Below are 23,020 nucleotides of genomic sequence, written 5' to 3'. Positions count from 1 at the left end.
AAATTCCAACAATATCTCTAATTCTTTTTTTTTTTAAAGATTTAATTTATTTATTGAGAGAGATCACAAGCAGGTAGAGAGGCAGGCAGAGAGAGAAGGAGGAAGCAGGCTCCCCGCTGAGCAGAGAGCCCGACGCGGGGCTCGATCCCAGGACCTGGGACCATGACCTGAGCCAAAGGCAGTGGCCTAACCCACTGAGCCACCCAGGCGCCCCACAATATCTCTAATTCTTAAGTGAAGTGTCAGGATATATGTTTATAATTTGATGAGACACAACATAAACTATGTGTGCTTCATTTTCATTGTCCTTTTTAAAATTTACTCAAATTATCACCCACGGTGTTATTAGAAACCCTAAATATACTAAGGAACTGTGTCTCTGTATACTGAATGTTTAAAAAAAAAAAAAAAAAGAAAGAAAGAAAGAAATTGGAATTTTTATAACCTTAAGATAGCATAAATTTGCAACTTTGATCAAATTAACCATGACTTTACTGTTATTTCACCAAATAAATAAGTTTCAACTGGGGAACTTGAGAATTCCCTCTTAATGGTTTTCTCACTGAAGACTAAATCCCACAACTCCTCTCCTGATATTTAGTGACTGCAAATAATTTGCAGGAGATGGGGGGTTGCTTCCTGGAAGCAATCCAGTGCAAACAACCTAGAGAGTTATAGTTCTTCATTAAAAACAGGCTAATTTAAGCCTAATTACCCTTTGGCTGATCTTCCTGGCTCCAAGCTTATTCATTAGTACCCACAAATATAATACAAAAAATATAACATTTTCTTCACTGTAAAGATTTATTCCAAAACTTTTTTTTTTTCATTTAAAGTATGACGACACCACAGTGTGGTAGATTACATTGTTGTTCCCAATTCTTTACCATCCTAACATCAACACTCTTGTCATAGCTTCACTGTGAGTGGAGTGAACTTTCTTAGCCCTTGACTTTGGCCTTGTCTATATCACTTCCTTTAGTCAGTGGCCTGTGCCAAGAAGTGACAAAACATCATTTCCGAACCTAGAACTCAAAAAGCCTCATGTCCTTCCTTGTGCCCTCTTGTAGCTCTGCCATTGCCATAAGAAAAATATATTCTAACTCAAATTGTGACACCTAATTATGCTTTTGATCATCAGTTCCAATGTGTGTGAGATTTCCCCACACCACCAAGCAATTCACTAGCTGTGTATCCTACAATTTGGTTCAATTCTGGCCCCTCCTTCAATTAATTTACTAGAGCAGCGCATAGAATCCAGAGAAACATTTTACTTACTAGATCACTGTTTATTATTATTTTTTTTAATGTAACTCAGAAATAGCCAGATGGAAGAAATACATAGGGCAAGGTATGTGGGAAAGGTATGTGCAGAATTTGCACACCCTCTCCAGATATGCCACTCTCCATGCATCTCCATGTGTTCACCAACATGCAAGCTCTCCTAATACTATCCTTTTGGGGTTTTATGAAGGATTCATTACATGGGTATGATTGATTGAAGCATTGGCCATTGGTGACTGATTCCACCCCCAGGCCCTCTCCTCTCTCAGAAGGCTCAGGGGACTGGGACTGAAAGTTTCAACCTTCTAATCAATGGCTGGTTCTCCTGACAATGTCTCTGTCCTTAGATGTGGTCCAAAGTTTACCTCATTTACATAATAAAAAATAACCTTTATGGCTTTCATCACTTAGGGAATTTCAAGGGTTTTAGAAGCTCTGTGCCAGAGAAAAGATGAAGACCAAATGTATATTTCTTATTATAGATCACCGTACCACACTAACACATTGGGACAAGGAGAATGAGACATATGTCAAGGAGAATTGCCCCAGCTGCCCCAAAAATCCATAATGATAAGTAGAGCTATCCTAGCTGCCTCAGCTTGAAGAAAGACCCATGAATGAACCCAAACTGGCATTAGGAGACTTCACTAGACCCACAGATTCATGAGGTTATGAAATTATTGTCATTTAAGTCACTGATTGTTAGAGTTGTTTGTTATACAGCAGTAAATGACTGATGCAACAATTACTCAAATCTACAAACAAAAAACTTAGAGTTGTAGACTTTTTTCTTTCACCATCCAAATCCAATCAGTATTAATAAGTTCCTTCTGCCCCTGTTTCTGTCATGCTACTCCTTTCCATTTCCTCTGTCACTGCTCTAATTCATGCTGATCACTGCATATCTGAATTATCACAATGAACTTCAAACTAAACTTTGACTTCCTTCCTCTCTAATCCATCTTTCTCACTGATACCAGAGTGGTGTTTTGTCTGTTTTGTTCTTCAAATTATAGATTTGGTTATGTCCATCTTTTGCTTGGGAACCTTAGATTAATATCTGAAAAATCACAGTTACTCTTTCCTCACCTGTCTCATATTGAATTGTAGCCATAAGTTTTCCTCTTGAATCCACAAAGGGCCTTAACAGGATGGTTCCTGACAACCACTCCCCATCAGTATAAACTGTCTTTCCTAATCTGCACTAGATATTTTGTCATTGTCCAAACATATCTCTACCAACAAATTCAGACTATGACCCTGAACTATATCCCCAACCTTACCTTTTATTATTCTTTCTCTACCCCCTACCAAATCCCATATGTTAACCTCACTGAGAAAACTTCCCTGTTCCTCAAACAGGCTGTTGATCTCCATTGTAATCCCCTTGAAATCTCCCTGACTAGATATGCATTTAGCCCCCTGGACCTCAAGGCCAAGCTGAAATATTGCTTCTCTGTGAAAGTCTCTTTGACATCTTCTTCTATTTTAAGGTTCCACTCCTCTGGATGTCAGTAGGACTTTAATCTTGCTCTGTTGACATTACATTCACTTGTATCATAGTCACCCCTGCTGAGATGTCTCCTACTATAAGTAAAGACCTCGTCCTACTAACCAAATTGAGCAGCTAATAGGCACACTACAGATTGAATAGATAAAACTACTCCTATGAAATCATTCAAGTGACACTTGCAAGTCTGTGATGCAATGTTTTCTTGCTAAATATGATTCCAAAAAGAACTTTAGATTTTTTTTTAATTAAAAATCCTTTTTACTTCAAAATTATTTAGAAATCAGAGACTTGATGAAACTCCAGGGATACTATCATGAAGTAGTATAATTTGTAAAATTAAATGAGTTTTCAAGGTAGATTTTACACATGTTAATTAATACCATTTAAGGAATGCCTGATCTAATGAGAGACTATTGCACATACAAAAGCATTTTAACAAATTAGAGTAATAGAAAATTGATACCAAAAATGTGAATGCAATTATCATTTGACCATACTTATCCAAAAGCCATGGGCATTCAATAATTTATTTATGCAACAGAATAAAGAAAATAATTTCCAGCTTTCAAATTAATATAATCATTTCTAGCAAATGTGGTCATTACTATAACAAATTAAATTTATGAAAGAAAGGAAAAAGTATAGGTGCATCATTTAGTAGGTTAAATATAAAATAAGAACAAAATAGTCTCACTCTTGAATGGACACATGAATTGATAGATTCTGTTTATACCAGAAGTATTAGTAAAGTTTGGAAACACTGGAAAGTACTTCCTGTTCAGTTACCAGCACAGTTTACACTTCAGAAAACAGCACACATGAGCTCTCAACATGACATGCTCTCCGTGTCACCACTCGACCCTAACAGAATGATCCGATTCCTTAGCTCAAAGATTCAGGTGCCTGCTTTTCATCTCAAGTGACAGATTTGAAGATAAATTGGTGTCTCTTAGATAGAACATTTGCCCATTAAACTTGAGGTTCTGGGTTATGATAAGAGCCCACCAGGGGCTTGAGAATTCAGATAAGGACAGAACCAAGAGAATGGAGGATTCCAGTTCACATCTCTGAGTGTGATTGCTTTTGGGAAATTAGGAAAAGAAGAAAGTCTTAAACATGATCACTTATTGTCCTCACTTCTTTTTTTCTGAATCATTCATATTTCTTCTCTCTTGCTTGAAAACAATGTGCAAAATTCTACCAACAAGTCTTCAGTCCCTAGAAAAGTGTTTTCCAAAACGGTGTGCACAAAACAAGCCACAATGGTGGGGAAATAACAACACTAGAGCTTCTTTTTAAGTATATTTTATCTTCTCCTCTTTAATTTTTTTAAATATATTTTATCTTCTCCTCTTTAATTCAAACATTGTATTCTCATATATTTATAATGAATGTATATATTTTATGACAATATGATGTATATTTTTTCTAAACCAATAAACAAAAATTGAAGTATGCTACTGTAGAATTTGTGATCCTAAATTTGGGGGAGGAGTGTACAATATAAATCACTTGGGTCCAGAAAAAAATTATAGGGCCCTTATTTATATCCACTTTTAATCTACAAATTAAAAAAAACATTAAGTTTTACTCTATTCCGCATGTGACTATCACTGGAGCCTTCCCTTGATGCCTCTCCTTAGTCCTTTGATTCAAAAGGTCAAGTTTCCTTGAGAATACTAGGCATTCTCAGGAAGGTTGGGGAGACTGTGCTTGCTTTTAGAACATACTACAACATACTATAGGCTTGGGATGTACAGATGAGTTAGTTTATAGATCATATTAATGGCTATTAATTAAACAAATCCTCACCAAAATGGACAAGTGGCTTCTTCCCAAATATACAAGGGAGAAAAAACAAGAAACTGACAGACTTGATGGTTTGTCAAGTATGAGCAAAATTAAGAAACTGGCAGATTTAATACTCTTTTACCTATGGCATGATCAATCTTACCATCTGCTCTGTAGCAAGGTATAGATGGTGGCCACTTAATCAGATTTGACAAGAAAAGATCTAGGTATTCCAACCTACTGATAGGACTATTTATTATAAATCCATATCACTAATGAAAAACTTTGTCTTAAATTTACATTTCACCCTGAGATACTATCTTTTTCATCCTCACTGTATTTTTTCTAATTTATAAATTATATGTCTCATATAATGTACATAATTATATACATGTATAAATAAATATGTATAAATGAGTGGTTATGATTACATAAGTAGTATGCATCAAAATTTATTTATTATTGGAAATGTACACACATTACAATAAATATGTATATTTTATGATACATAAATAAAGATGCATAAATAAAAATTTGGATACCACAAGTCTAGATAACATAAAACTGTACTTTAATTTTCTTTAAAGAGCTATTATATCAGATAATTATCTTCATAAACCATGTAAGTATATGAATTATAGAATATTCTACAGTTCCCCCAGCAAGTATGCTTTTGACTTCGATTGGAATGATTCTTACTTACCTTTGCCACCCAGTTGTTCTGTAGGATTGAATAAGTCCTTTAGCAAGTCCAACTGACATACACGGAAACTTACAAAGAATCTAGTGGTAAGAACAATGTGAGTATAGATTTTTTTTTTAAGATTTTATTTATTTGACAGAGATCACAAGTAGGCAGAGAGGCAGGCAGAGGGAGAGGGGAAAGCAGGCTCCCCGCTGAGCCGAGAGCCCGATGCAGGGCTCGATCCCAGGATCCTGGGATCATGACCTGAGCCGAAGGCAGAGGCTTTAACCCACTGAGCCACCCAGGTGCCCCGTGAGTATAATTCTTGATCTCCAAGAACAAACAGTCATGTATTTATAAAGAGGAAAAACACAAGATCATCTTTAAACATTAAAATTTTATTTATTTAGTTAGTTAGTTAGTTTGTTTTTTGGTGGGCAGCAAAGCAAAGTTTATTGAGCAATAGTACAGAGCTCCTAAAGAGGGAAGGGACCCAAGAATGTTGCCCTAAATATTAAACTGTCTAACCACTGCACTCCTGGGTGGCTCAGTTGGTTAGGCAACTGCCTTTGGCTCAGGTCATGATCCTGCAGTCCCGGGTTCGAATCCCACATTAGGCTCTGTCCTCAGTGGGGAGTCTGCTTCTCCCTCTGACCCTCCCCCACCCCATGCACTCTCTCTCTCTCAAATAAATAAATGAAATCTTTAAAAAAAAAAAAAAGCAGTCTCAGCAATGGCTGTAATCACCAAACTGTGGTAAGGGACAAGATGTCCTTCAACAGACGAATGGATAAGGACACAGTCCATATACACAATTGAATATTACACCTCGATCAGAAAAGATGAATACCCAACTTTTCTATCAACATGGATGGGACTGGAGGAGATTATGCTAAGTGAAATAAGTCAAGCAGAGAAAGTTGATTATCATATGGTTTCACTTGTTTGTGGAGCATAAGGAATAACATGGAGGATATTAAGAGAAGGAAAAGACAAGTGAATTGGGGTAAATAGGAGGGGGAGACAAAGCATGAGAGACTGTGGACTCTGAGAAACAAACTGAGGGTTTTGGAAGGGAGTGGGATGGAGGTGTTGGGTTAGCCTGGTTGGTGAGTATTAAGGAAGGCACATATAGCATGGAACACTGGGTGTGGTGCATAAACAATGAATCTTGGAACACTGAAAGAATAAAATAAAATTTCTAACCATTATTTTATATGTTAAGGAATTTTTTTAAATAAGCTAAAAAGAATAAAATTAAATTAAGATGACAGACTACAGCTGATGACTTTTAATTTTTCATACTGTAAATAGAGAAATTTTAATGACAGCTAACTTGTTCTTATTTCACATGAAATTAGTAAAGATTAACAAGATATTACATAGATTTCTTTCTTTAAAAAAACAAACACAAAACTCAAAGACCATAAGCTTTTACTACAAAATACTCAAAGAAATCTACTACCAAATACTCAAAAAAATTTGTCAAAGATATGATACAATGAATGTTGCTTTGGAAAAAATGAAAAAAAAAATTGGCTCAGGAAATGAAATGAATTTAAAAATTATACTACTGAAGAATAGAATTCTGCCATTAAAGTGAACTTTTTGTAACTCAAAAAATTATTTGTGAAGACTTCACTCTGTTTAAACAAATTCTAATTTTTATTTTCTTCAGTGGCAGAAGTGTTTGTTCAACAAACTAGAAAAAGAGCATGATAAAAATCTCAATAATATTTCTCAAATATGTAGACTTTCTAGACACTATTTGGGTTACCAAATCCTTTGTGGCCTGCCCAAAACCCAGTCCCGTATGGTCATAAATCATTTCCATTTTGAACTTAGGCATTTTTCACTTTTACATAGCCACTCTGCTCTAGTGGGAAACTTTTCATAATGTTTCCAGTGTGTGTTTTTATTCTGTATATGTGCATATGTAATATGGGGCATGAAGTACTGTTAGGAAAAATGAAATGATGACATCCCCTTATATCAACAACCTTTTCTTGAAGTACTGGCAATTAGTACCAAAGATTACATCAGCTTCATAAAATTCAGACAGTTAAAGAAAAGCACAATATACAATGAGCCACATTACTGAAGGAGCCAGTTATAAGTTAAGGAGAGCAGTTAACTCTTTATTATTTAAAGTTTGAGTGTTCCTTAGTGGAACATTCGCACTTTCTTAGCCTCCTTCTTTATTTAAAAGCTCAGAGTTGGATACTTCACTGCATATTAGCACCTATTGGAGAAAGTAGGGGGAAAAGAGTAAAAGAAGTAAAATTCAGGTCAATAAATATATCCATTGGCGTTTCTCATTTTTAAAAAAGCATGTTAAGAAGAGATACTGAAAATTGTGCTAAACAGATATTTGAATTTTACCTCATTACTCATGATGCCCCAGCTCCTCTTGTCTCAAATAATAGAAATCAAGCCTTCTCAGTTACTTATGTGGCATGACTATAGTGGGAAAGCTTTATATTATCAATCACAATATACATGTGTCTAGCTTCCAAAACATGTAAGATAACAGCAAAGCCTAGGGGAGATCAAGTGAAGGTGAGGGACCAAGTTTGGAGCCTAAGCAGAACCCAGAGGAAAATTATTTCTAACACTAAGAAATAACTATGTTTCAAGAGCAGAATCTCTGGCAGGGGCTTGGTCTGTCTCTAATGTTGAATGAAGATTTTCCACCCTGCCTGGGAGATCCAGCTGCTGACTCCAACAGTACCAACTGCTCCCTCCTGATTCTCTCATTACCATTCTACCATCAAGCAGACATTAAACAATCATGCCAAAAACTTTTGTCTTTGAGTTCTATGAAGAGTGAAACCTCACTTCTCCATCATCTTCCTTGTTTCATTTTCCATCATGCCACTCTAAAATGTAAGCTTCAGAAAGGTAGAGAAGTTTGACTTCATATTCACTGCTGTATCCCCTGCTCCTGGTAAAAGGCCCAGCACATAGTAGGTGCTAGATCAATATTTGTCAAAGGACTGAACGGGGGCCCTGTTATCCACTTCCCTGCCTGTGAGCCCAGAGAGTTGTTCAGGCTGCACTGACATCACAGTGTCATCAAAGTACCTTCACTACAGCTACAGTCTACAGAGAGTTAGCTGACAGGAAATAGTGGCTAGGAATCTCCTCCCCTTCCTACTGTCCTAAATTTTAATAAAAAGGCATGGTAAAATGGAGGAGGAGAAGTTAAAGATTCCTCCAGAAGCCATAAGTGTCTGTTTACTCTTGATCCAGTGTTCATTGGTCTTAGTATAAAATAGTTGCCTACAAGAAAAGTGAATGGACCTTGATAAAGGGTTGGTCGTCCAAACCCAACACTGAAGGCTCATGATGATGCCTTGGTTTGCACTGCCATATCCTTCAATGCAACACAGGAAGGGCTGATGTCCATGCAGGGGTGCTGTTTTAGACTGCCCACCAAGCTAGAAGCACTGCTCCCTACAACTGCTAAGGCCTCCTCTGTCCTTGAAAGACACTAAGGTTATCATATATCACTTTGTGTACCCAAAGGTATGGGTACTGTCTCATTTAGTTCTCACTATACTACTAAGTGTTACTTTCAGCCAAGGAAACCTATGTTTTAGAGAGGCTGGTTGGAGCTGGAAGTTAAATCTTGCCTCAACTCTCACTGCCCCTCCCCTCGCAAGTTCCACTGATGTCTCAACTACTTACAGCTCCCAGGTGCTAAATTCTGCTCTTCTTTCCATTTTACAGAGGGAAATCAAGTTCCGTGAAGCTCAAATTACTTGACCAGTACAACACAGTGGGGGGGTGGGCAGAGGGGGCACCTCAAACTTACACTCTTAATTACTTCACTACAGTACTTCCTAATGTCTTCTCAAACACAAGCTAACCAAAAGAATACAACAAGTACTTGTAGAGAATTTTAACATTCTCAAACCTTTGTGTACACACTATCCCATTCCATTTGATCAACTTCTCCTGCAGTCATTATGTTAGGCCAAGGATGAAAGTGAATATAAAATGACTATGCAGGAAACATCAGACATACCCTTTCATAGAATAAACAGGAAAAGTAGCTGAAGTAATCATTACTATTTCCCTATTTCGGTATGGACTGGTAGAAGCGGGAGACCACAGTGAAGCAAATGGAAAACTTTTCCAGTCCCTCTCTATTTACTCTCTGCCTTCTAACAGTTTCACACTCATAGTTGACCAATTTGTCTCCTGAGTTCCAGGTAAAGTGTAATTTAAGTAGGGAACTCCCAAACACACACTGCATCCCTGCATCACATTACACTAGGCTAAATCAAGGCTATACAAACTGCTGATTAAAAAGTTAACCTTGTCTAAGGACTTTTCAGCTGGTGTTTTTTCAAGAGTGCCATCACACCTGCTGTTTTGATTTTGAAATACTCTCAGTGTAAAAGGTACCTGACTTTTCACTGACTGGGTGCTGACATTGATAGTCAGGGTTTATTCTTATAATCACAACCCTAAGATTCACCTATTGAAGAGGCACAACCAGAAAATGTTCATGGTACCCTAAATATTCAATCAAGGCTAGAGAAAGTCTTAAAATACCAATTTCTTCCATAATTATAATTCATTCACTACTATAAAGAGGGGTTCAAAATGTGTTAAAAGTCTTCTCTGGGTGGCAAAAGCCCATCTGCTAAAGCACAGAGCACTGAGCCAGCGCATTTCTTAGTTCTTCTCCCCCATATGTACATCTCTGCAGAAAGGTAATTGTGTTATAATCAACAGATACTAGATTAGCAAATTGTTTTTATATCTAATTCCCAGACCACGAGGAAAATTCTAGGGCAGACAGTGTCAAGTCCACTACAGAGATCCTCCAGCAACAAAAATGTGTAGCTGGTCCTGGAATCCATGGGTACTCCATAGGTACCGATTAGGCTGTAATGAGGCTTTTGGAATTGGTCTCATGGACACTGAATGTCTAACAGAAGAGGATGTGTGGGCTCTAAGGAGAACACCCATGAAACTAAGCTGTCAGGCTATGATATTAAAGAGCAAAAATATAGACATTTCACTTCTAAGGAATCAGATCTTGGTTTAAAACCACTCATGAAGTGTCTGTTGTGCGATTTTTGTTTTGCATAGGGGATGACCATGTGGGACTTGCTTACATTCCCACCCTTTAACATTAGACTCCAACCTTTTCTACTTGTAATTCCCAGAGAAAACCAGCCTCCCTTTGCTTCCTGACCATTGCATATGTGAGTTTCTTGATATGCACTGGTCTTTTCCACCCCTCTCCACACTCTGAGTAAGGCTAATTCATTCTACGGGTCTTGGCTTTGAGATGATTTCCCTCAGAAAGTCTTTCAGGATCCTGTTAACCCCACACCAAGATTAGAGGGCAATGACTTAGATTCTGTACTCTAATAGTCTTGTTTCGTTGTCTCTTTCCACCTGTGAGCACTACCTGAGGGGTTGTGTCAGGTTTACCATTACCTTCCCAGAGCCTAACACAGTACCTAGCACATAGTAATAATTCACCAAATAGTTAAAAAAAAATAGATAAAATAAAAGACAGAGCTCACCTGATTATAGTATTCATCATTCTTTCTTGGGGCACTCAGACCTTTGCTAAAGCAAATAAGAAATCAGTTGATGAGCTCTGTGTGGTTGAAGCAGAGATCTATCCATCTTTTGAAGTCTCAACTCAGAACAGTAAAGCTGAGACTTCCATGTGGCTAGATCACTATTGAAACAGGAAGCAATCAGTCTGGAGTAAACTACAGCGAGAAGCCCAACTGGGAAACGCAAGTTAGGAAAGCAGAACTTGGTTTCTGGACAAAGGATGAATTCATACTAACTTTTAGAAAAAACTTAGAGCTCATTGTTAAGAGTATTATTGAACACAAAAAAAATCACTATTATAATATATATTTTGTAATAATACACATATTCCAAATACATTTATTCTTTTTTTTTTGGTTCCTTTTTACATTTATTGAGATTTAATTGACATATAAAGTACATATATTTAAAGTGTAACATTGAGTGAGTTTTGACATATGAATGCACCTTAAAATAGTCTTGACAGTCAAGATAACAAATATTTCTATTCCCCTCCCCCCCCAAATTGTAATCCATTCTCTTTATTCCATCTCTTGTTCTGTTCCTTAGATAACCACTGGTCTGTACTCTGACACTCTAAGTTACTTTTCACTTTTTTAGAATTTGTATACATGAAATCATGCAGAATATACTCTTCCGTGTCTGGCTTCTTCTTTTTCTTTTTTTTTTTTTTTTTAATACTCTAGTTGTTTTTATTTTTTTTTTCAATGTTATTTCTTTTTTTTTTATTTAAATTAATTTTTTATGTTTTATAAACATATATTTTTATCCCCAGGGGTAAAGGTCTGTGAATCACCAGGTTTACATACTTCACAGCACTCACCAAAGCACATACCCTCCCCAATGTCCATAATCCCACCCCCTTCTCCCAAACCCCCTCCCCCCAGCAACCCTCAGTTTGTTTTGTGAGATTAAGAGTCACTTATGGTTTGTCTCCCTCCCAATCCCATCTTGTTTCATTGATTCTTCTCCTACCCACTTAAGCCCACTTCCTCATATCAGGGAGATCATATGATAGTTGTCTTTCTCTGCTTGACTTATTTCGCTAAGCATGATACGCTCTAGTTCCATCCATGTTGTCGCAAATGGCAAGATTTCATTTCTCTTGATGGCTGCATAGTATTCCATTGTGTATATATACCACATCTTCTTGATCCATTCATCTGTTGATGGACATCTAGGTTCTTTCCATAGTTTGGCTATTGTGGACATTGCTGCTATAAACATTCGGGTGCATGTGCCCCTTTGGATCACTACGTTTGTATCCTTAGGGTAAATACCCAATAGTGCAATTGCTGGGTTATAGGGCAGTTCTATTTTCAACATTTTGAGGAACCTCCATGCTGTTTTCCAGAGTGGCTGCACCAGCTTGCATTCCCACCAACAGTGTAGGAGGGTTCCCCTTTCTCCGCATCCTCGCCAGCATCTGTCATTTCCTGACTTGATGATTTTAGCCATTCTGACTGGTGTGAGGTGATATCTCATTGTGGTTTTGATTTGTATTTCCCTAGTGCCGAGAGATATGGAGCACTTTTTCATGTGTCTGTTGGCCATCTGGATGTCTTCTTTGCAGAAATGTCTGTTCATGTCCTCTGCCCATTTCTTGATTGGATTATTTGTTCTTTGGGTGTTGAGTTTGCAAAGTTCTTTATAGATTCTGGACACTAGTCCTTTATCTGATATGTCGTTTGCAAATATCTTCTCCCATTCTGTCAGTTGTCTTTTGATTTTGTTAACTGTTTCCTTTGCTGTGCAAAAGCTTTTGATCTTGATGAAATCCCAATAGTTCATTTTTGCCCTTGCTTCCCTTGCCTTTGGGGTTGTTCCTAGGAAGATGTTGCTGCGGCAGAGGTCGAAGAGGTTGCTGCCTGTGTTCTCCTCAAGGATTTTGATGGATTCCTTTCGCACATTGAGGTCCTTCATCCATTTCAGTCTATTTTTGTGTGTGGTGTAAGGAAATGGTCCAATTTCATTTTTCTGCATGTGGCTGTCCAATTTTCCCAACACCATTTATTGAAGAGGCTGTCTTTTTTCCATTGGACATTCTTTCCTGCTTTGTCGAAGATTAGTTGACCATAGAGTTGAGGGTCTATTTCTGGGCTCTCTATTCTGTTCCATTGATCTATGTGTCTGTTTTTGTGCCAGTACCATGCTGTCTTGATGATGACAGCTTTGTAATAGAGCTTGAAGTCCGGAATTGTGATGCCACCAACGTTGGCTTTCTTTTTCAATATCCCTTTGGCTATTCGAGGTCTTTTCTGGTTCCATATAAATTTTAGCATTATTTGTTCCATTTCTTTGAAAAAGATGGATGGTACTTTGATAGGAATTGCATTAAATGTGTAGATTGCTTCAGGTAGCATAGACATTTTCACAATATTTATTCTTCCAATCCAGGAGCATGGAACATTTTTCCATTTCTTTGTGTCTTCCTCAATTTCTTTCATGAGTACTTTATAGTTTTCTGAGTATAGATTCTGTGCCTCTTTGGTTAGGTTTATTCCTAGGTATCTTATGGTTTTGGGTGCAATTGTAAATGGGATTGACTCCTTAATTTCTCTTTCTTCTGTCTTGCTGTTGGTGTAGAGAAATGCAACTGATTTCTGTGCATTGATTTTATATCCTGACACTTTACTGAATTCCTGTATAAGTTCTAGCAGTTTTGGAGTGGAGTCTTTTGGGTTTTCCACATATAGTATCATATCATCTGCGAAGAGTGATAATTTGACTTCTTCTTTGCTGATTTGGATGCGTTTAATTTCCTTTTGTTGTCTGATTGCTGAGGCTAGGACCTCTAGTACTATGTTGAATAGCAGTGGTGATAATGGACATCCCTGCCGTGTTCCTGACCTTAGCGGAAAAGCTTTCAGTTTTTCTCCATTGAGAATGATATTTGCGGTGGGTTTTTCATAGATGGCTTTGATGATATTGAGGTATGTGTCCTCTATCCCTACACTTTGAAGAGTTTTGATCAGGAAGGGATGCTGTACTTTGTCAAATGCTTTTTCAGCATCTATTGAGAGTATCATATGGTTCTTGTTCTTTCTTTTATTGATGTGTTGTATCACATTGACTGATTTGCGGATGTTGAACCAACCTTGCAGCCCTGGAATAAATCCCACTTGGTCGTGGTGAATAATCTTTTTAATGTACTGTTGAATCCTATTGGCTAGTATTTTGTTGAGTATTTTCGCATCTGTGTTCATCAAGGATATCGGTCTATAGCTCTCTTTTTTGGTGGGATCCTTGTCTGGTTTTGGGATCAAGGTGATGCTGGCCTCATAAAATGAGTTTGGAAGTTTTCCTTCCATTTCTATTTTTTGGAACAGTTTCAGGAGAATAGGAATTAGTTCTTCTTTAAATGTTTGGTAGAATTCCCCCGGGAAGCCGTCTGGCCCTGGGCTTTTGTTTGTTTGGAGATTTTTAATGACTGTTTCAATCTCCTTTCTGGTTATGGGTCTGTTCAGGCTTTCTATTTCTTCCTGGTTGAGTTGTGGTAGTTTATATGTTTCTAGGAATGCATCCATTTCTTCCAGATTGTCAAATTTATTGGCGTAGAGTTGCTCATAGTATGTTCTTATAATAGTTTGTATTTCTTTGGTGTTAGTTGTGATCTCTCCTCTTTCATTCATGATTTTATTTATTTGGGTCCTTTCTCTTTTCTTTTTGATAAGTCGGGCCAGGGGTTTATCAATTTTATTAATTCTTTCAAAGAACCAGCTCCGAGTTTCGTTGATTTGTTCTATTGTTTTTTTGGTTTCTATTTCATTGATTTCTGCTCTGATCTTTATGATTTCTCTTCTCCTGCTGGGCTTAGGGTTTCTTTCTTGCTCTTTCTCCAGCTCCTTTAGGTGTAGGGTTAGGTTGTGTACCTGAGACCTTTCTTGTTTCTTGAGAAAGGCTTGTACCGCTATATATTTTCCTCTCAGGACTGCCTTTGTTGTGTCCCATAGATTTTGAACCGTTGTATTTTCATTATCATTTGTTTCCATGATTTTTTTCAATTCTTCTTTAATTTCCCGGTTGACCCATTCATTCTTTAGAAGGATGCTGTTTAGTCTCCATGTATTTGGGTTCTTTCCAAACTTCCTTTTGTGGTTGAGTTCTAGCTTTAGAGCATTGTGGTCTGAAAATATGCAGGGAATGATCCCAATCTTTTGATACCGGTTGAATCCTGATTTAGGACCGAGGATGTGATCTATTCTGGAGAATGTTCCATGTGCACTAGAGAAGAATGTGTATTCTGTTGCTTTGGGATGAAATATTCTGAATATATCTGTGATGTCCATCTGGTCCAGTGTGTCGTTTAAGGCCTTTATTTCCTTGCTGATCTTTTGCTTGGATGATCTGTCCATTTCAGTGAGGGGAGTGTTAAAGTCCCCTACTATTATTGTATTATTGTTGATGTGTTTCTTTGATTTTGTTATTAATTGGTTTATATAGTTGGCTGCTCCCACGTTGGGGGCATAGATATTTAAAATTGTTAGATCTTCTTGTTGGACAGACCCTTTGAGTATGATATAGTGTCCTTCCTCATCTCTTATTATAGTCTTTGGCTTAAAATCTAATTGATCTGATATAAGGATTGCCACTCCTGCTTTCTTCTGATGTCCATTAGCATGGTAAATTCTTTTCCACCCCCTCACTTTAAATCTGGAGGTGTCTTCGGGCTTAAAATGAGTTTCTTGGAGGCAACATATAGATGGGTTTTGTTTTTTTATCCATTCTGATACCCTGTGTCTTTTGACAGGGGCATTTAGCCCATTAACATTCAGGGTAACTATTGAGAGATATGAATTTAGTGCCATTGTATTGCCTGTAAGGTGACTGTTACTGTATATGGGCTCTGTTCCTTTCTGATCTACCACTTGTAGGCTCTCTCTTTGCTTAGAGGACCCCTTTCAAGATTTCCTGTAGAGCTTGTTTGGTATTTGCAAATTCTTTCAGTTTTTGTTTGTCCTGGAAGCTTTTAATCTCTCCTTCTATTTTCAATGATAGCCTAGCTGGATATAGTATTCTTGGCTGCATGTTTTTCTCCTTTAGTGCTCTGAAAATATCATGCCAGCTCTTTCTGGCCTGCCAGGTCTCTGTGGATAAGTCAGTTGCCAATCTAATATTTTTACCATTGTATGTTACAGACTTCTTTTCCTGGGCTGCTTTCAGGATTTTCTCTTTGTCACTGAGACTTGTAAATTTTACTATTAGGTGACGGGGTGTGGGTCTATTCTTATTGATTTTGAGGGGCGTTCTCTGAACCTCCTGAATTTTGATGCTCGTTCCCTTTGCCATATTGGGGAAATTCTCCCCAATAATTCTCTCCAGTATACTTTCTGCTCCCCTCTCTCTTTCTTCTTCTTCTGGAATCCCAATTATTCTAATGTTGTTTCGTCTTATGGTGTCACTTATCTCTCGAATTCTCCCCTCGTGGTCCAGTAGCTGTTTGTCCCTCTTTTGCTCAGCTTCTTTATTCTCTGTCATTTGGTCTTCTATATCACTAATTCTTTCTTCTGCCTCATTTATCCTAGCAATGAGAGCCTCTATTTTTGATTGCACCTCATTAATAGCTTTTTTTATTTCAACTTGGTTAGATTTTAGTTCTTTTATTTCTCCAGAAAGGGCTTTTATATCTCTCGAGAGTGTTTCTCTAATGTCTTCCATGCCTTTTTCGAGCCCGGCTAGAACCTTGAGAATTGTCATTCTGAACTCTAGATCTGACATATTACCAATGTCTGTATTGATTAGGTCCCTAGCCTTCGGTACTGCCTCTTGTTCTTTTTTTTGTGTTGAATTTTTCTGTCTTGTCATTTTGTCCAGATAAGAGTATATGAAGGGGCAAGTAAAATACTAAAAGGGTGGCAACAACCCCAGGAAAAAATGCTTTAACCAAATTAGAAGAGATCCAAAATCGTGAGGGGGGAGAAAGGGGATAAAAAGAGGTTCAAAAAGGAAGAAAGAAAAAAAAAGAAAAAAGAAAAGAAAAGAATTAAAAAAAAAAAAGAAAACACCTAAGAAAAATGTAAAAAAGAAAAAATATATATATTAGATAAACTAGTAAAAAATCGTTAAAAAAGAAAAAGGTAACAGTTTAAAAAAAAAAAATTTTACCCGAAGGCGAGAAAAAAAAAAAAAAAATGAAAAAGAAAAAAAAATTAAATTAACTGCAAGACTAAAAAAAAAAATCACAGGGAAAAAGCCATGAGTTCCGTGCTTGGCTTTCTCCTTTTCTGGAATTCTGCTGCTCTCCTTGGTATTGAAACCGCACTCCTTGGTAGGTGAACTTGGTCTCGGCTGGATTTCTTGTTGATCTTCTGGGGGACGGGCCTGTTGTAGTGATTCTCAAGTGTCTTTGCTCCAGGCGGAATTACACCGCCCTTACCCGGGGCCGGGGTGAGTAATCCGCTCGGGTTTGCTTTCAGGAGCTTTTGTTCCCTGAGCGCTTTCCGTAGAGTTCCGGAGGACGGGAATACAAATGGCGGCCTCCTGGTCTCCGGCCCGGAGGAGCCGAGAGCCCAGGGCCGCACTCCTCAGTGCGCCCTCAGAGAACAGCGCCCAGTTACTCCCGTCTGCCTGACCTCCGGCTGCGCTCCGAGCTCACCGAGCCTGCGACCAGTTCAAGGTAACACCGAGCTGTGAGCTTACTGTCGGCTCTGTCTCTGTAGCCGGCTTTCCCGTTCCAATACCCGCAAGGTCTGCGACACTCAGACACCCCCGATCCTTCTGTGACCCTGCGGGACCTGAGGCCACGCTAAACCCGCGTGGGCTTCGCCCCGGTTTAGCCTCTGGAGCGATGTCCCTCAGCGGAACAGACTTTTAAAAGTCCTGATTTTGTGCGCCGTTGCTCCGCCGCTTGCCGGGAGCCGGCCCCTCCCCCCGGGGTCTATCTTCCCGTCGCTTTGGATTCACTTCTCCGCCGGTCCTACCTTTCAGAAAGTGGTTGTTTTTCTGTTTCCAGAATTGCTGTTCTTCTTCTCTTCGATCTGCCGATGGATTTTCAGGTGTTTGCAATCTTTAGATAAGCTATCTAGCTGATCTCCGGCTAGCTGAAGCAGTCTCAGCCTGCTACTTCTCCGCCATCTTGACTCCTCCCCCCAAATACATTTATTCTTAAAGTGACAGTGTAACTGAAATTGATGTACATTTTAGTCCACTATCAAAAAATTGTTTTGTTATCCTTATAAAGTACCTGGTGGAAATGAACACATTAATGTTTTAATAATTATCCAAACCATATATATTTAGCAGAACTTTTTGTGTGCCAATTTCTATCCCAAGCTCTATGTAAACATCTCATTCAACCCTACTGACCACTCTGTAATATCAGTTTAACTATGACTTACAAGTTAAATAAATTCCCCTTAGTCATTCAGTCAGTAAGTAGTAGAATCATAATTCAGGTTTAAATAGGTCCAAGCCAGGGGCATCCGGATGGCTCAGTTGGTTAAAGCATCTGACTTCGTTTCAGCTCAGGTCATGCTCTCAGGGTCCTAGGATCAAACCCCTCTTCGGGCTCTGTGCTCAGCAGGGAGTCTGCTTGAGGATTTTCTCACTCTACCCTTCCCCCAACTCAGTCACTTTCTCTCTTTTTCTTTCTTTCAAATAAATAAGTGTGTTTTTTTAAGTGTCTGACCCAAATGATAAGATTTCATTATTTTTGTGGTTGCGTAATATTCCATCATATATACCATACCTCTGCAACTACTATAACATGGTATGTTAATTGTGCCAGAATTTTTTTTTAAAGATTTTATTTATTTATTTGACAGACGGAGACACAAGTAGGCAGAAAGGTAGGCAGAGAGAGAGAAGGAGGCAGGCTCCCTGCTGAGCAGAAAGCCCAATGCGGGGCTTGATCCCAGGACCCTGGGATCATGGCCTGAGCTGAAGGCAGAGGCTTTAACCCACTGAGCCACCCAGGTGCCCCTGGAATTTTAAAAATAAATAAATAACTGTATCTAACCCAAACCACATGCTCTTAATCACTGCATTATACTGTCTTTACCAAAACTGGGTTAATGGCCCCTATTTATATTAAATATTTAGGTAAACCAGGTAAGCATGTATTACTACATGGCATCAATATTTACATGAAACATGCTTTATATGTATCCACCATAGCCACTGAATTTATAGTGTTCAAGGGCAATGTTATCTAGATCAGAGTTCTAGGCTCAAAAAGTATAGGGCAATCTTCTGGCCAAATAAGAGAGATGATTTGGTTTCGATGTCTGTTTTGACTGAGAATCCAGATCAATGCAAATAAATTGGTGAAATCATACTCATACACATTAAAAACTCAAGAAGTTACCTTAAGAGAAATCAAATTGTAATAATAAGAGAATTCTTCATTAAGGTCTCTCAAAAAATGTATGCAAAGTTCCCAATTTGATTTAATACTCCTTTTAAGGCAACCCTATTGACCATTATCTGATTTCCAGGAAGATTTAAAATCTGAGGAACTATATCTCAGTATAAACATGTTATGTTCCTACTCAAGATGATGATTTGTTTTTTCTTAGGATTTTTAAGTATACAAGGTGTCACTTGCTTCCTCAAAGTACCATTGACCACAGAAAAAAATAGAACCATATATTCAAATTCACTGCTTAGCTCATCAGTTAAATTTAGTAACTCTCCTGAGAAATGGCTAGTAATACATTTCCAGTTACCAGATGTTTTTTTGTTTCTTATGACGTGATCCTTTTTTGAGTCCTAACTGGTTACAAAGAAGATCTGTGATTAGCTGCATACTTGTATCTCACTAGTTTTTTACTTCCTTCTGCTCTCTCCAGAGCTCTAAGATGAGTTAATTTCATGGAACATTATTGAACGCAATCAGATAGAAGGATCCTTATGGGGAAAGGATTAATAATAATACCTCCTCCTATTTATATGTCAAACCATCAAAGTCAAAAATCATCCTCATCAAAGAATACAAATTGACTACTTAAGTAGCATGCACCATCTCATATAACTCAAGCTTGTAAACCAAGGTTCCCCAGAGATTATATTCTAAAACGAATAATATACAGTATTCTAAAAAAAACTTTAGAAATCTATCAGCTACTTTTACAGAAGTCTTCTAAAGGGTGGGTAAAGTAATAGGGTGACATAGAATAATATGACTCCATTAACTCTTACATTGAACACATTTAAATATCCTTTAAAAATTGGTGCACAATATGCCAAAGTCATAATGATGTTTATGTAGTTTTGTACAGGACCATAATGCTATCAAGAGTATCACCTTAGGGGGTGCCTGGGTGGCTCAGGGGGTTAAGCCTCTGCCTTTGGCTCAGGTCATGACCTCAGGGTCCTGGGATTGAGTCCCGAGTCAGGCTCTCTGCTCAGTGGGGAGCCTGCTTCCCCATCTCTCTCTGCCAACTTGTGATCTCTCTCTCTCTCTGTCAAATAAATACATAAAATCTTAAAAACAAAACAAAACAATAAAAAAACAAAAACAACAACAAAGAATATCACCTTAGTGTTGGAAGATTGATGGGGGCACTTATATCCCAACTATTTCTCTTTGACCCCAAGGGCAATGTTCAAAAGAGCCTTAGGAAGGATTCCTGCCTGTTAAGGAGTTCACAGAATTCTGCAAAGCCAGGTCAATTGATTAAAAATTTCTCCCCCAATTAAAGTTAACCCTTTGAACTTGCCTTCTAGTGGAAACCTTGTTTCTTGGCAATTACTGGGACACAAACAGGGGTTCACCTCCTCCCAGGATACACCAAGAAATCTACTCTCAGGGTTCTGTTGCTAAGGAGAACCATGGCCTATAGTTCATGGTCCTATAGTCTCCAGTGACTTCCCACCCAAGGTGGCAATACTCAAAGTGCTGAGACACCTGCTATGTAGTGAAAGATAATTTATTGGGCCATGCTCTTCCAACTTTCTGGTCTGATATTAAGGATATCTTCCCTTTCCAGTTTCAAACTTCAGCAAGTCCATACAGAGCCCTCTCTCTATAGTTAGAAAATACCAGTATGAGTCATACACCTCACATACACCATAAAGCTGCTATATTGCCTCAAAAATGCAATGTCCCCCCTCCCCTAAAATGCAGTTCCCCTGACATCATCAAACACTATCCAAAACAGTCAAAAATTCTTGCCCAAACAAAAGCCAACAAGATCTCTACAAGCAAATGTGTATACAGACATACACTGTCTTGTGGTCTTGCTTCACCTAATTCCCTAAAAGAGTCACACATCATCTGCACTTGAGAAAAAGACCTTATCTGTATGACTTGTTCCTCGCTTCTTCACTCTGTGCACATTGTTTAACACAGGCCAGGTACTGCGGTTACAATCAGTAAGCAAGTCTGATGGCTTTCTAGAACTTCTGCTGCCACCACTACCACCAAGACAATATACCTTGAAGGATGACAGTGAAGTTGCTGAGGTCACCAAAGTCCAAGAAAGGGCAACAGAAATGTATCATAGAGGTCTCCTAACTGTGGGTGAATGCGACACTTGCTTTATTTGCACACCACTGAGCCATGCACTGGTGGGAGAACACCAAAACTACACTTGAACTTGTGGGCCTTCTGCCCTGGGACTGCCATGACCACAGTTCAGAGGGACTCTAGCCAACTACTCTGCTTGAGCTCCCTCCCTGCTCTCTTGCCTGAGCAAGTGCCCACTATAAGTCAAGATAGCTTGCCAGGGCACCAGGGCACCACCAGGGATCACAAAAAGAGTACCTTTCCAATGTCTTATGGTGGAAGCTTGTAGGAATGAGGTGAGATGCTTACACATCTGTGTTTTGTTAGGTTTGACGGGTCAGAGTTTGAAATGTAAGCACTTTCAGCAATGCTCCTATAAAGGAGTGGCAGTCTGAACAGCTAACATTTCCAGCCCTGCCCAGTCCAGCATACATTAAGTAAATGAATGAATGAATCAATGAGTGATGAATGAATGAATGAATAATGGAATGAGAGGGCCAGTGTGGCCAAAAATGAGAAAAAAATCCTTTGCTATTGCTCTCTTGCCTTCTGTCAATCTTTATTTCATATTTCTGCCTTGTAATCTCTTTATAACATCCTCACAACTGGCCTACAGAAAATCCCAAATTATCTCCCCAAAACTTGTAAATGCCAAGCTTTGGTTAGGCCATATACCATTTATCTTCCCAGGAAATGGAAGAATCCCCCAGGGCCATATATCCGCATACACATGACAGAGGGGCAAACCTTCCAGGAGATCAATCCATATATCTGACTGCATTGTAAGGGATTTACTAAGTGCAAAACAAATCATTCTTGGCGCCTGACTTTTGAAACATTTCCCTTTGTGTTTAGAGAGTGCAGTCACCCGGTCACTTGCATTCTGAGACATGAAGTTTTGCAGATGGTTTACTGTGTGCTCACTAAGATGGTCTTCCCCATTAACTCCTCAGCTCTCAGCACATGCTGTTTCCGAGTCTGTTCTGGGCGATAATCTCATGGCCTAGCAATAGCCTAGTAGAATTAGTATTAGGTGCTTGGCTTAGCACTAAAAGATTTAGAAATATATTAACAGAAGTTCTACTAAAATGGCCCATCTGCGGAGCCTGAATGTACAGGCTTTCAGGAAACACACACACACACACACACACACACGCAGAAAAAGAGCAGTGTTTGCAAAAGAGAAAGTTTCAGGAAGCGTCTTCTGTCTAGCGAACTCTCTTGGACTTTGTATTCCTCTGCTGTTTTGAATTCCCTGAGAGAAGCCTCTGAGTTAAAAATTGGAAGCCAGCATTTTGTAGGGAGTACTCTCAGAACTGATAAAAGAATGAGAAAAGCAGGACTTGGTAGAACAAGAAGTTGAATTTAAAAAAAAAAAAAAAATCAGTTGGAACCTAGATCTCAGCCAGTCCCCTGAAGAACACTGCAGCTGGATAGGTCTTCTGATTTGTCTACAATGAGGCAAAAGAGTAAGGCCATTTTACCCTTGCCTCAACCCCTCACGGAATGTGTGCTGCTCTTGGAGAGAGGCTATAGCATTGGGAAAAGCAGGAATCTTTGGCAGAAGGTGGTTGCAGGGAAAGGACTAAGCTATGAGTGGACTGGGCTCATTAGGGCATGTCCCAGTCTTGTATATTGGCATATGAGCTACATCATTCCTGGCAGCAGAGGGGATGATACAATCTTGTCCCTGAAAGGAGAAGCTGGGCAG

Source organism: Mustela erminea, chromosome 16 (genome assembly GCF_009829155.1).
Source record: "Mustela erminea isolate mMusErm1 chromosome 16, mMusErm1.Pri, whole genome shotgun sequence".
Classification (NCBI taxonomy): domain Eukaryota; kingdom Metazoa; phylum Chordata; class Mammalia; order Carnivora; family Mustelidae; genus Mustela; species Mustela erminea.
This window is presented reverse-complemented; position numbering follows the sequence as displayed.